The 14,402-nt window shown below is 37.5% G+C and overlaps 1 long non-coding RNA gene across 1 annotated transcript in view; it reads right to left on the minus strand.

Moving 5' to 3' along the window:
- Nucleotides 1-586: 586 nt before the first annotated feature.
- The window catches only part of LOC129452311 (uncharacterized), a 57,575-nt gene continuing 43,759 nt past the window's right edge, over nucleotides 587-14,402 (minus strand). The window contains exons 3-4 of the long non-coding RNA XR_008647067.2: nucleotides 1,119-1,229; nucleotides 587-968 (exon numbers count right to left, since the gene is read on the minus strand). This is a non-coding gene — a long non-coding RNA (uncharacterized lncRNA). The remainder of the gene's footprint in view (nucleotides 969-1,118; nucleotides 1,230-14,402) is intronic.

Here is a 14,402-nt window from a genome sequence, read left to right on the forward strand (position 1 = left end):
ATTTTTTTTTTCGTTTAGAAGTTTAATGTAAATATTTATATATGTGACCCTGCTTGTGAAAACCTAGCTAAAGTAATTTCTTGAGATTTACAGATTTTTACATAAAAGTATCCTACATAATGTAAAGAACATTCTGCGAACATATAACCTTGAAAGTGAGATTAATGAGTAAAATCAAACTTTAATGCTCCTATATCATAACTAAATTATGAGACTTTAGCCTGGATTTCACATTATTTCAAATTGCAAAGATTACCAAAAACAGCATTGTTTTTGCAGAGTAATTTTATTATATAAAAAATTGTAGTTATCATCAATTACTTGATGCTTCCTTAAAATGATCATTAATAGTTACCACAATTTTTTGTCATATCCGAATCAGAATGCTTGCAGAGAATGGTTTACCAAAACTAAGTTACTGGGATGCTCTTTTTCACATTTTCTAGGTTGACAGAAGCACTGGGGACCCAATTATAGCACTTAAACATTGAAAAAGTCATGATATGTACCCTTTAAATAATATTTAAATTAGTCAACAACAAATCACTGACTCACTGAATAAGATTAACATTTGACTTGCTCAGCATTGTTTTTGTAGAGTAATTTTATTATTATTATTATTATTATTACAATTATTTGATGCTTCCTTAAATAATCATTAATAGTTACCACAATTTTTGTCATATACGAACTAGAACCGTGAAAAATTCTTTCCAATCCTCATTCCTATACCTGTCTTCTAATAACATCATAGAGTAAATCAGGACATAATAAACAATGTCTTCTGCAAGGTCTTGTGGAAGATGCTGGCACAGCATAATTGTGCTTGACACGGTCTTTTAACCCGTTCAAAATGAGATGGGCAAGACATGTGTCAGAACATCCAACAGGTTCCAAAGGTGCATGTATCTGTCTAAGCCCTCATTTCCTATTCAGAGCAAGGTGCTCAGCCCGGGCCGCCGAGGTGCCTGGAGAGAGAGAGAGGGAAGGAGAGATGAAGGGGGGAACAAATGGGAGAGGAGGGGGGTAACTGAGAGCCTGATAGAGACAGCCTGACAGCCTCGAATGGTCCATCAATAGATCCAACACACTGGTAATTTGGAGCACATTTAACATACATCAGTTGAGTGGGCGCGGGCTGTATGCGTCTTGTCGGGGACTCAGAGTAAATAACAGTTAAATCTGGTGTCACTGCTGACCTTAGTGACCTCTGGAGCAGATGTAGTTCCCTGCACAGATGGGAGAGCAACAGCACGCTGGTTGAACAGGACACAGACCATTGCATTTAACAACTCGAGGACATCATTACAACCTTACACACTCCCTAGTTCTCTATCATACACACACGCACACACACACACACTTAGACACCTCTGTAGACAACAGGATGCATTCAAAGTCCTATTAAAGCAATAGGCCACGAGAGGTCATGTGTTACAGTGATTTTACCATGAGTAAGGGGTGTTCTTACATTCTCTTTACTACAAGAAAACTTTTATTACACACAATCATTCCTATGTTGAAAACAATGTTCACTGTTTAATTTTTTTTATACATACATCGGGGAAGTATTTGACACATCAGCATTTTTATCAGTAAGGGGATTTCTAAGTGGGTTATTCACAAAAAAATTCCACCAGATGTAGCCATCAAGCCAAATGTTGAATTCATACAAAGAAATCAGAACATTTAAGTATACAAGTTGAGTCATAATAAATAAAGGGAAATGACACAGGGAATAAGTATTGAACAAACTTTATTTAATACTTTGTAGAAAAGCCTTTGTTGGTGATTACAGCTTATAGACGCCTCTTGTATGGAGAGACCAGTCGTCTGCATTGCTCAGGAATGATTGTGGCCCATTCTTCCACCCAAATGGTTTTTAAATCTTGATGGTTCCTTGGGCCTGTTTTATGAGTTTTGATCTTCAGTTCTGTCCATACATTTTTGGGGTCATTATTTATTCACCCTTGTGTGTTCCAAACCTGTTGTATTTTCTTTGTTCTGAAGATATTTGTAATCAGGCAGGAACACCATTGACTTCCATTGTAGAAAAAAATACTACTGTATGTGGTGCGCCAATACTGTTTGGTTAAAAACATGCTTAAAAGATTTCCCTTTGTGTTCAGCGCAGATCAAATAAATTTAAACAGGTTATGAACAACTTAAGGGGGAGTAAATACCCTCAAATCTATCAAAAAATGATAGATGTTTAATTTTGGGGTAAACTATCCATTGAATCTAACCTGATGATTGGATTTGTCAATATTTTACCCAACCATGAATTAAAACAACCTAGCAATTTTATTTTATGTATTTCTTTCTTTTTTGAGGGTAATGTACAGGCTTACTGTTCTTAATAAAATGTTACCAAAAAACTAACATTCAATGTATAATTCAATTCATTATTAATAAGTATTGAAAAAACAACAAAAGTCATATTAATTGTTAACTGTAGGCTGTTTCCAGTTGCCAAGCAACATAGCAACTTAATAAGACTTTTTTATTATAGGCATCACTTTCAAACTCAGCTCATCACTTTAGCGTCAAACCTATCCATTTTATAGATAGCAGTAAGTCTCTCCACCATCCAACATGATTTTCCCTGACATTTTAACTCTGTCAAGCCTACAAATCCTAAGGCAGTCACATTTGTTGAGAAAATGAAATTATCAAAATATCTACCTAACGCTTTCATCCGAAATTTTCCCACTTTCTTTCAGTTAAAAGACCGGACCAGGTAAACGCCCGGAGTCTGCCTCGGTGACACATCCAGAAGAAAGCCAAGCTAAACTACATGTCATGGAAAGGGAAAACAAATGATCCGTGTGCTTTGAAAACACAGCACCACGGGGCAAGTCACTGAGCATCCCCGTGCACAAGACAGGCTGGGTACATATATGAGGCACAGCACCCGAGGCTAACCAGTTACTATGCCACTCACTCACCTCTACAAAGCACTCAAGCACACCAGAAGCTCTCATGTGTCATGTCACATTTAGATATGGAGTATAGGGTAAAGACTTTGTCAAGTCTGTGTTTTTAAAAAAGGCATGGAACAGGTTGCATTAGCAAACAAAACATACAGTAAATGATCCTGCTGAAATGCAGTTGTGAAACTGATCCCTCATGACTAATGCTAAATATATTTCATTTACAGTACAAAAAATGTAAAGGTCACGTTCTTTCTGATCCCATTTTTTAAACCCTAGTTCGTGTTGCTATAATAGCATAAATAATACCTGTAAAATGATAAAGCTTAAAGTTCACTGCCAGGCGATATATTTTCTTTAACAGAATTCCCCTTTCAAAGCCTACAGCGAACGGCCAGTTTGGACTACAGCCCTCGACTTCCTGCTTTAATGACATCAGTAGAACAGTTTTTTGACTAAACTCCGCCCACAGGAATATGTCAATTAGCTAAGCTAACGGCAAGCTAAGCTTCTATCGAATCACAACACACTAAACAAACTACACAATCAGAACTCGATACGTATTTCTGAAGGAGGGACTTCATAGAACAAGGAAGACATCTGCCCGTTTGAAGATAGTGAAAACAGCGGTACAGAGATAAGTAAATTGTGTCAAAAAAATACCTTTTTTTACACGTGAAAGATGAACACGTTATATTGCGCACTGTAAACACAATCAAAGCTTCAAAAACACAGAAATAACGGGACCTTTAAGCAAATATCCCATTGTCCTTGTAGCTCAATTGGTAGAGCATTGCGTCAGCATTGCAAAAGTCATGGGTTTGATTCCCAGGGAACATATGAAGAGTTTGGTTCCAAAACGCAATAAATCCATTTTGACAAATTTGGGTAAAAACGTGTTTTCTATACCAAGAAAGTGGCAAGATGAAAACAACTATTTTCTGTTACAAACTTTCACACAGCATCTTTAGGTTATAAAAACATAAAAAAATCAAATCCATAAGTTGATTTTCAAAGATTTATTATAAAAACTGATAATTTTTTCCACAAAATGCAATAAATCCATGACAAGTTTTTATTCAAAATGCTATAAATCTATTGAATCAATCGCCTATATAAATGTGCATTCATCTTTGCCATGTTATATTCATTTAGTTGACTAGTTGTACACACTAATTAAAAATATAAACATTAATGTCATTAATCAAAACACTTACTTTGTCATATTAAGATCACTGTCATTGCGGTTACGTCGTCGCTTACCGTCTTTCACAGAGATCAGCTGTAAAATGTTTTTGGTCCTGCTCGATTTTCGTTGACTTTGAGTAAAATTATGGAAAGTTTTTCATAAGATCCTCTGGGGTCAATGTGTTAGCATGAGAAGCTTGCTGTCGGGAGAACAAGCACCCGTCTCCCGAGTGCCTCTCGGGGAAAATATTAGATGCTGATGGCTTACGTTTCTTTCCCATCACAGAAAACCATCACAGGTTTAGCGATGCAATTAAAGTATTATTTTGTTTTGTTTGTTGATCACGAAGTACAAAGTAGATGAGGAAAACTAGGACTCTGTGTACTACGCGCGTCCGCCATTGCTTGTTTACATTGCGTGAACGGTGGGCTGTAATATCAGAAATGGATTTATTGCGTTCTGTAAAAAAGGAGAACGCATTTATCGCATTTTGGGAAAAAAGGGAGAAAAGATGACATAATAACACGGCGGATATTGGATTTTGCGTAAAATTAAGAATTTACTTTTAACTACTGACCTGATATAATACTGATTTTGGCAGTAACTCATTTTTTTCAAAAATGGCGTTTATCACGTTTTGGAACCAAACTCTTCATATATACTGATAATATGTATGGCCGTAAGTCGCTTTGCAAGTCGCGTCTAGCAAGTCTATCACAGTATGTTTGCACCGGTGTCAGACATTCCCAAGGACATAACTAGTAATTTTTGGCGAAAAATCTGAGAGAGCAAGACAAAACTTTGGCTAACATTGGATAACACTGCTTGATCCATGTCTTGCATTTCTCCATTTGGGTTTACGTTTCGGGAAGGGAAAAAATTCTACCACCCCGCCCAAACTTTTAAGATAGGCCTACCGGGTATCAGATTTAGACAATCCATACACACAGCACTTCGGAATGTTTCCCTCGCTTGAAAGCTGATTAGACCTCCCGCGCCTACGGTAGTTACGGTTGCTAAACCATGATTGGCCTCTGGCAGTTTTCGGGCGTGGCTTAGCGAAGGATCAATTTAACCTACTATTTTAAGTTTTGACTTGTTATAAGTTGACATAACAAGTTAAGTTAAACAAGTTAAACTTTTTTTATAAGTTAAACTAACTTTTTTACAGTGTACAGCAGGGTTCTCCAACATGGTGCCCATGGGCACCAGGTTGCCCACACAGAGTCTGTAAGGTGCCTGCCAAAGCACATTCTATTAATAGTCTCAATTGTATTTTTATTTATTACATATATTTTATATCAGCTTGGCTTCTTTTATGTATGTTAACATTTTAAACAATGATAAAACATATCAACAAGTAAAATAAAATAAAATCAAGTAAAACAAAAAAGAAGCCCTCAAGAAAGTATTATCGATTGTGGTAGCCCTTGCTCACAAAAAGGTCGGAGACCTTGGGCAGGTTACAGTATACAGTATGGGCAAATATACTGAAACAATGTCAGTTTTGAACTTTTAAAGTTGTCATATAATGATAAACCCTATTTACCTTTTCACATTTTTTTTCTCTCATTGAATCAAATACTGACTGAATAAACCTGAAAGAAACCCATTGTTAGTCATCTGACTGAAGATCACAAGTAAGGTTAAAAAAACATTAAATATTGATTTGATATATTTTATTTGCAAATTTTTAACAAATGCAGACCTTCCGCTAGGAAAACCCGTTTACTTTCGTTTTTAAGACAAGACGTTCAAATGTCACGAACACACTATTTGGTTTAATTATTTGTAAATACAGGGCTCGAAATTGCGACCATTTTGGTCGCATATGCGACCGAAATTGAACATGTGCGACCTTAAAATATATTTGGGAGCATTTGTGCGACTGCCCATTTTGTTGTGGTGCGACTTCAGATTGAGATGCTGCGTGCTGGCGCTGTCCCAGGTTCAGTGTTCTCTCAACGTTACATAACCAATCAAATTTCACCATTAAGTTCTTGCGTTTAATGAAGACCGCAGATTGGCTAATATGAGCGTCAGTCATTCCTAGTTGCCGTGCTACGTTGGTATGTGATGCGCGGAAATATGAAAAGACCAACCGCGAGCATGACGAGAACGAGCCGATTACAGCCAATGTTACTACTGTAATTAATGAGGACGATCCGGATTCAAATGCGACTTCACCACCGGAAGATAAGACTTGACTTTAAACTTTTCGGAGAGAGTGGCTTAAAGATTACGAGTGGGTCCACAATGAAAATGGCTCGTTGTACTTACTGTGTTTTATTGTAAATCCTGTAAAACGGTGTTGGTGGCGGAATCAAAATATTTTAAGACCTTGCTTAAACATGCCGCAAGTGCCAAAAACACAAGACGTGTCGTGACAAATGTGTTCATTATTAATGGAGACACCGACCTGTCTGTCATAGTGTTTGATAATGTATGTGCGCATGCGCTGGTGAATGGACATCCGACAAACATCCTTGTGGTCCATGTTGCTGTGGAATACGACAATGCTGATGGTATGTTTTTGTTGTATTTTTTAAAACATTGCCTATTTAGTAGTAATAGCATCCTGGTATGCAGTTATCAATACCAATATATATTAGCCTTCTATATTAAGGTCACTTCTGTAATGTCACAATTAATCAGTGTTGTACGTGTTTGCTAGATTTCCTATGTAATCTTAATCATGTTACCTGTAATTGTTAAATTATTATTGCTGCTATAGTATTTCAACAGCATTTGGGTATTAATTTAGGAATCTATGCAGCAAAAAAAAAAAAAAATAGAAGACCAAATTTTAAATGCTGGCCATAGGATGTGTAAAGCGGGGATGTATAAAGAATAAATGTTTTAACATTTCAATGGTCGTTGGGGTGTTTTATAATTTTTGAATGGATGCGCCTAAATTTTTGCTGGTGCTCCTAACTCTTTAAAGTTGGGAGCACCAGTGCTACCAAATAAAAAAGTTAACTTTGAGCCCTGTAAATATATTGTCATTTATGTTACTAAAAGACATATTTATATAGAATTTTGTGTAATATGAAACTGTACCTGTCAAATGGCTTGCAGCATTCGTGTTAGCATGTGTTATTAGTTTTGAGTGGTTGTTCTATCTAGGAATAGAAAACCTGCAAATGTCACGACTGGCCAATCAGAATCAAGCATTCCAACGAGCCGTGTAATATAAGCAAAGAGATAAGACAATTGTAAAAGGTAATTTACTGTATAAAGTCTAAAATATACTGTACAGTGCAGTACAGTAGCAAAAACAATACTGTAAAGGGCAGAGAGAGGGTAAAACAAGTTTTAGTGGATTTACTGTAGGATATTGCTGCTTTTAAAGTTCTGATGCCTTTGGACAATCCTGGACACATGCCTTGGTTTAATTTGACTTGAGGAAAAGCATGTTTAGCATCACCCTCAGTACATTTGGCCCAGCAGACTGAGAAATCTGTATATTCAGTGATCTTTTCCCCAAACTATTGAACTCTGTTGCAGGCCTCTTGCCCTTAACTCAATTACAGCAAATTAGACACACTGGATTCTGCATAACCTAACTGTATTACATTGATATAATTTAGCCCCAGTTCCTTGCTTTAAGTGTGTGTGGCTCCCTAATAAAAATTGTCAGTTAAAATGAATATACAGCTTGTGTAATTAAATTTAATTGGATCTTGTCGCTTTGAATCAGTATCGGTTTTGGATCCATGTTGATTGTGGGTGCTCTGATCCTGCCTCTGGTTTGTTCGTTGCTTTATTGCAAGCTGTGCTCTCAACCCAACTGAAGCTAAACACATCTAGACCTGATATGAGCTCCAAGCCTTTGAACCTTGAACGCAAGCGCGAGGAATCAGGCTAATTTAATGGTGGCTCATTTATTCAGAAATGCAGCAAAACTGCTTTTTTGCACAAAAAAGTTCTGTTAGTATTCATTAGGCCTTCAATTTGGACTGGTCTCTGGGATACACACATCGGATTGATCTGAGGTTAAGATACTGTAACTATGAACGAGCAAGACCATAAACATGGATGTTGACAGCAAAATCTCTGCTCTTTTGAAAATCTTCTAAAAAAGGCGTATTAATATATTTATCCCTGATATAAAAATAAGCAAAAACTGAATTAGAAACATTTGTGCCGTTATTAAAGCTAAATGCTTCTTTTGTCTATAAAAATAAGTTAAAATTAAAGTACAGGTTTTAAATGTGATACATCGTACATTGCTAATTCTACACACATAAATTATATCTCAAACTAGGGGTGGGCGATATGACCAAAATCTTTTTTCACGATAGGATTCATTTTATACCATGATAGTGATATGTATCATGGTAGAGTTTTATATGTTTTAATAAGGTTTTTTGTTATTAAAGGCCAATAAAGCGGGGAAATACTCACGAGCTTAAAGGACAAGTTCGGTATTTTACACTTAAAGCCCTGTTTTCAGATTGTTTATGATAAAATAGAACGGTTTTGACTGAAATTTCGACATATGCGGCTGCCCAGAGAATTTTTGTGTGTTTGTGTTTCAGCTCCTACCTTTACAACAGGTTTAATGGTGCACTGGAACAATCCTTCGTAAAATGCATATTAAACTTTCGTTTACAAAGACGTGAAACTCACCGAGTGGTCGGGGGTGTTGACTGGTGTGCTCACACGGGAATCGCTCCAAAAGACGCATTCCAACAGGTTTTATCGTAGTTTTTGCCAACTCCATTGACTTGTATTAGGTGAGCTGTGAGGTACGGTATTACTCCGCGCCGGGAACTTTGTTTCTATTCTTGCAATTGGCAAAGGCGGATTAGCGCCACCAGCTGGGCTGGAGTGTCTATTATTCAAGCTCTAAGCGGAAGAATCAACGGGTGTAAGGCGTTTGGAAAAATAGGTCCACAAGTTAACAACGAATGCTAAAACAGCTGTTGGAAAGCATCTTTTAACGTGAACTTGTCCTTTAATGAGCAGCGGTTGTGCGACTGAGCAGCGTTGCGCCACTAAGTGCTCCTCACACACAGAAAGAGTGCATGCATATCTGTTGTTTGTGTGTCAATGGCTTAAAAAAACTTAAAACGGTGCTTAAATACGTGTACAAATGTTACGTTTTTGTGACTACACGCACAAGAGCGCGATGTGGGTGCCTAACCTCGATAGAGACAATAGTTCAAAATCTCTACCGCTTGACAAATTTCTACCTGATAATCATGTCTACTGGTTTATCGCCCACCCCTACAGGTACCTCAAACCATACATTTTGTTAAGAATTGGTGTGTTATTTTTTATGATCTATCAGATTTTATTCTAAAGTTTACGTTGGTGGATAGATCAAACCATAACTTGAAACGACTGTTAGAAAAAATTGTCAAAAACTGGTCCATATAGCTAGTCAGCAAACAAATTTGGCCCAGACTTGGCATGTGTCTGGCACAGCTGGCATTCATCTGGCACTGGCATACAACATGTGTGCCAAACATGGCCCGGGTTTGGCAGAGATGGCACTGGGTTAAAGACGGCACCCAAGACATGGGCAAGATGTCAAATGAAGTATTTGGCCCAGATGTCAAGTATAGATATATTGGCCATATATGTAGAGCTGGGCCACAGAATGATTGGATCAGGCTCTGGTGTGGCTGAGTTTTGGGCTTTCTGGTTCAAGATTGGTGTTGATGTGGTTTATTTAAGGTTATGTTTTGGTCCCAATGTTACATTTTGATCTGGCCCTGTTATGGTAATTAACTTGGCTGAGACTTGGGCCAGTTATGGCCCATGTGTGGCCCTTGTCTGGAATCCAGACCTGGTCCACACTAGGACCGTCATTCATTGCAGTATGTGGCCCAAGCAGAAGCTGGTTGTGTGGGCCGGATCTGGGCCAGAGAAAAATTGCTATTTGGGTAGCTATCACTAGGGCCAAACTAGGGCTGTGCAAAAAAATCGTCTGCGATTCTCATGCGTGTTTCATTAGTAAAGCCGGTTCCTTGATTAGAAGAAAAACGCCATCAGCTGATTTCAGATGGAGCTGCATTTACTACAAAGAGCCGTATGGCGACTTACTTGTAATCACGGAACCGGCTTTACTGAACACATGCGCATGAGAATCGCTGGCGATTTTTTGCACAGCCCTAGGCCAAACCCTTTAAAAAAGTACACCTTTGTACATAAAGAGTTCATAATTGTACCTCAGATGTGCATATTGGTACCAAAGAGTGCATATTAGTACATCAAATGGACATATTTATATATCTGTACCTAAATGTTACATATTAGGACCTTTCTAAATAGTACTGCCCCAGTGACAGCTATAGAGGGCATTTTTGAGCATTTTATCTACCCTAGCAACCACCAATAGCAATAGTGGTGGTAAGTTTCGTATGGACAAGTACTTTTCCAATTTCGAAAGAAAATCTTTTCCATATTCTCGTGAGAATACATAATGAAGCCAAAACATCACTTTCCTTGCATTTTTCCTAGGCAAAACGCATAAATATAAAGAAAACTAATATACAAAACTCAACAAATTAAAGCACACAGTGCAAAATAGCGACAGCACAGATGGTTGTAGCGGCACAGCCTACGCGCACAGAGAATTGAACATGCAGCCCATTACCTAGAGGCGCAGGGAAATCTTTATTCACCCTATCCAGGGCTGTTAAAGTACATTCCCCTTCAATCCATTAAAGTCCTCCATCCCCGTCTCCTCATCACGCCAGCCGCTTAATTTGACAATGACAAAGAGCTACTTGCTGATTTTAAATTTCATAATTTTAATCTGTCAAGGCTGACATTTAATTAGTGGCTTCCTAACCTGTGTCTGCCTCGCTTGTGAAGGGCACCGTTGTTCCCCGCGCCATACAATCTCGCCGGCACGAGTGGATTAATATATATGTACATTACCAGCTGCTACAAAGACAATACACAGAAAGGGGGCTATTAGTTCCTAATCTAGACAGATGAGGTTAATAATACTTTTAAGAGTGGCTCCATTAAAGCACTGACTGATTAAGACCTGCGCTGGTTCCTTTATGAGCTGCTGATTGGGACCAAGGCTGAAGCTTTTTGTTCTGCGCCTGGCTGTTTCCAGCGAATCCTTTTTTTCTGTTAGCCGTGACAATAAGCCCTGACCTAATGAGAATCCGGACAGGCCCCTCCGGGTTTATCCGCTAACAGTTCCTTCTAAACCGGCCACTACACACGGCATACTGGCACAAAAGCGGGATCCCGTGATTTGAATACGGCTTAAGAATAGAAACTCTGGCACGACACGGAGCGCAATCAATTTCTGAATGCGCCTTATTTTCCCTGCTTGCCGCTGTCATAAATCTAAATGTGAAATGCATCCCATTTGCTGCCACCGTGCACTTGCTTAAACCCTCCAGTATCTTTGTCTCCAAGCTGGTAGCAAGGGCAAAGCTCTTCCCTTTTCTATCTCAGGCAGTCTGCTCTCTGAAAGGTGTTATTGATTTGTAAATCAATAAGTAATGAGACAGGATGGGGGGCACATGGACGGCAGACAGACAGCTTTGAGGGGAGTGTCAAGTATGCTGGTGGGACAGGTAACTGTGCCTGTGGGCAGCCTGCTAATGAGCGCCCAAGTGTTACCCACTGCTATCGGCCAACGAGAACTGTGGTGCATCAGACTGTGTTGTATTGAAAAACTCGTTTTATTGTTTTACACCACTTTTAGGTGCATTGTATCAACTACTGAAATCAAAATATTGATAGACTTTAACTAACAGGACTCTAAATTTATGTTGTTAATTTATGATCTTTGATGATTACATACCACGCATTACTTATAACCATTACCCACGACACCGCTCACAAATAGATTACAAAGTCTGAGACTGTGAGTTATATGACATCAGCCTATCCACGATGTCATAATTCAAAACAATTGCCAGAAAACCCAAAAACCTTGGCTGGAGTCAGCTTAATTCACAGCTGGATAATGCTTTAAGAGGTTTCAAAAGTTTTCTCATGCTTTGTGTCTCTCATTCTCTATTGTTTCAATTGAATTCAGTGAACACAGTAATAGTAGACATAAATCACTATAAATATTAAAGAGCATCAATATCCATTATTTTCAAAATACTACAAAATTTTCAGCAAACGCAAAGAAAAACTTTGACTGAATCCCACCCTGCTGAGAAATTCACATTCATGTATTTCCAAAAACAAAATTACCAATATGTATTGGAAGCATCGAATGAAGGAAGACCTATGCTTAAATTAAACAGATGTACAGGTAAATAAATATTTGTCAACATACAATATCGATAAATTATGTTCAACTGCCTTTAAAAATGATCACACACACAAAAAAATTAAAAAATAGTGTGAATAATACTGTGAATATGAATAAGAAAAATAAACACACCATACAATACATATATTATATTATATTATATTATATATACACAGATTCACTGCACACATACCCTGTAAGTTTAACTTATTTCTGGCTTTGTGTCAGTGACGAAAAGTTGATCCATACAGACCTGTAAAGCCCGGAATACACTGCACAATTTTTGTCCTCTTATAAGACCATAACCTTATCACACTGTGCGACATGTATCGTTTAAACTCGGGTACGAGAGGCATGTAAACTGTACGATAATGACACGGAAGCTTCGGCGGCAGCGTCACACATTGCGCAACGTCACCAGCATGTGTGGTAAACAAATACCGGCGCACAGGTCGTAGCAACAAACACACTGTGCGGTGATCATGCCGAATTTCTGACACTGTCAGAAAACTATCGTAGGCTATCTTTGGATGCAAGACCGGGAAAACGGCCGTCTTTGAACCTCTCTCACTGTACGACATAGGACCAGCGATGGAGAGCCATGATCACAGAAATCGCGACGATACTGTAGTTTCACGATGGCAATCTTTCGTCTGGGACAGCCAATAATCGTGCAGTGTATTCCGGGCTTTAGACAAAAATTAGACTATTTGAAAAGAATTACCCTTTTTTTATTATAAAAAAAAATGTCCTGATGCTTAATGCAATTAAACTTTCTGCTACAGTATATATACAGTATATACACTGAAAAAAATTATTCATTGAATTTAATCAATTTTTTTAAGGTAAGTGGTTGCAATGAATTTATTTAAGCTACAATTAAACAAAAAAGATTAGTAAAGTAAAATAAAATATAAAACTTTTGTTTAAATGTAGCTTAAATTGATTGCAACCACTTACCTTAAAATTTTTTATTAAATTCAGAATAATTTTTTTCAGTGACAGTATGTATATGAAGAGTTTCGTTGCAAAGCGAGATAACTCCGTTTTTTTAATTTTTCAGAAATCTAATTTTTTGGTTGTGCATTCCATATCAATTCAACTGCAGTTGGTTTGTTTTGATTTAAACCTTCATAACTTAAGTAGCACCATAAAACAAAATAATAACACGATAACATAATAATAAACATGTTTTGACAAAAATGTTAAAAATGGATTTATCTCGTTTTGCAACAAAACTCTTCATATATATATATATATATATATATATATATATATATATATATATATATATATATATATATATATATATATATATATATATATATATATATAAATATTTGAAGAGTTTTGTTGCAAAACGAGATAAATATGAAGAGTTTCGTTGCAAAACAAGATAAATCCATTTTTAACATCTTTGTGTATATATGTGTGTGTGTGTGTGTGTGTGTGTGTGTGTGTGTGTGTGTGTGTGTGTGTGTGTGTGTGTGTGTGTGTGTGTGTGTGTATAATTTTAGTAAATAACCAAGATTATCCAGGCTGCACCTTTTTAAGCAAACCTGTTTTCTTTTGTGACAATTACAGGAACAAAGTTTGGACTGATCTATCCATCCACTGCAAATATACCACATATCTTAACTCATTGAAGACATAAAAAGGGCTTCAATGCTGAAACAAAGAACAGTTAAAGAGAATTAATGTTCTCCACATGTGCTCGTAGACTAAGCCTTCGGTGGATAAAAGCATGTGAGTGTTCATAAAAATAGATAACAGGTGAAAGTAGTAGGGGAAAAAACCTACCACCTGCTTAAAGCCTGTAAATCACACGGTACCCTAATTGATAATTGATAATGGGCTAATTTCCAGCAGAGGGGAACTGTAACTCACTCTTGCTCCCTGCAGCCATAATCGACTTCCCAGTCACATCAAGAACCACAGACTCCCACTGCATCCCATTGTGTCCTATTCACATGATGAGCGGGTCTAGGGAAGTTTTTTTTTTGACGCTTGTGGATATCTGCGTCGAGTTTGGTTA

This window comes from Misgurnus anguillicaudatus, chromosome 17, assembly GCF_027580225.2.
Source record: "Misgurnus anguillicaudatus chromosome 17, ASM2758022v2, whole genome shotgun sequence".
NCBI lineage: Eukaryota > Metazoa > Chordata > Actinopteri > Cypriniformes > Cobitidae > Misgurnus > Misgurnus anguillicaudatus.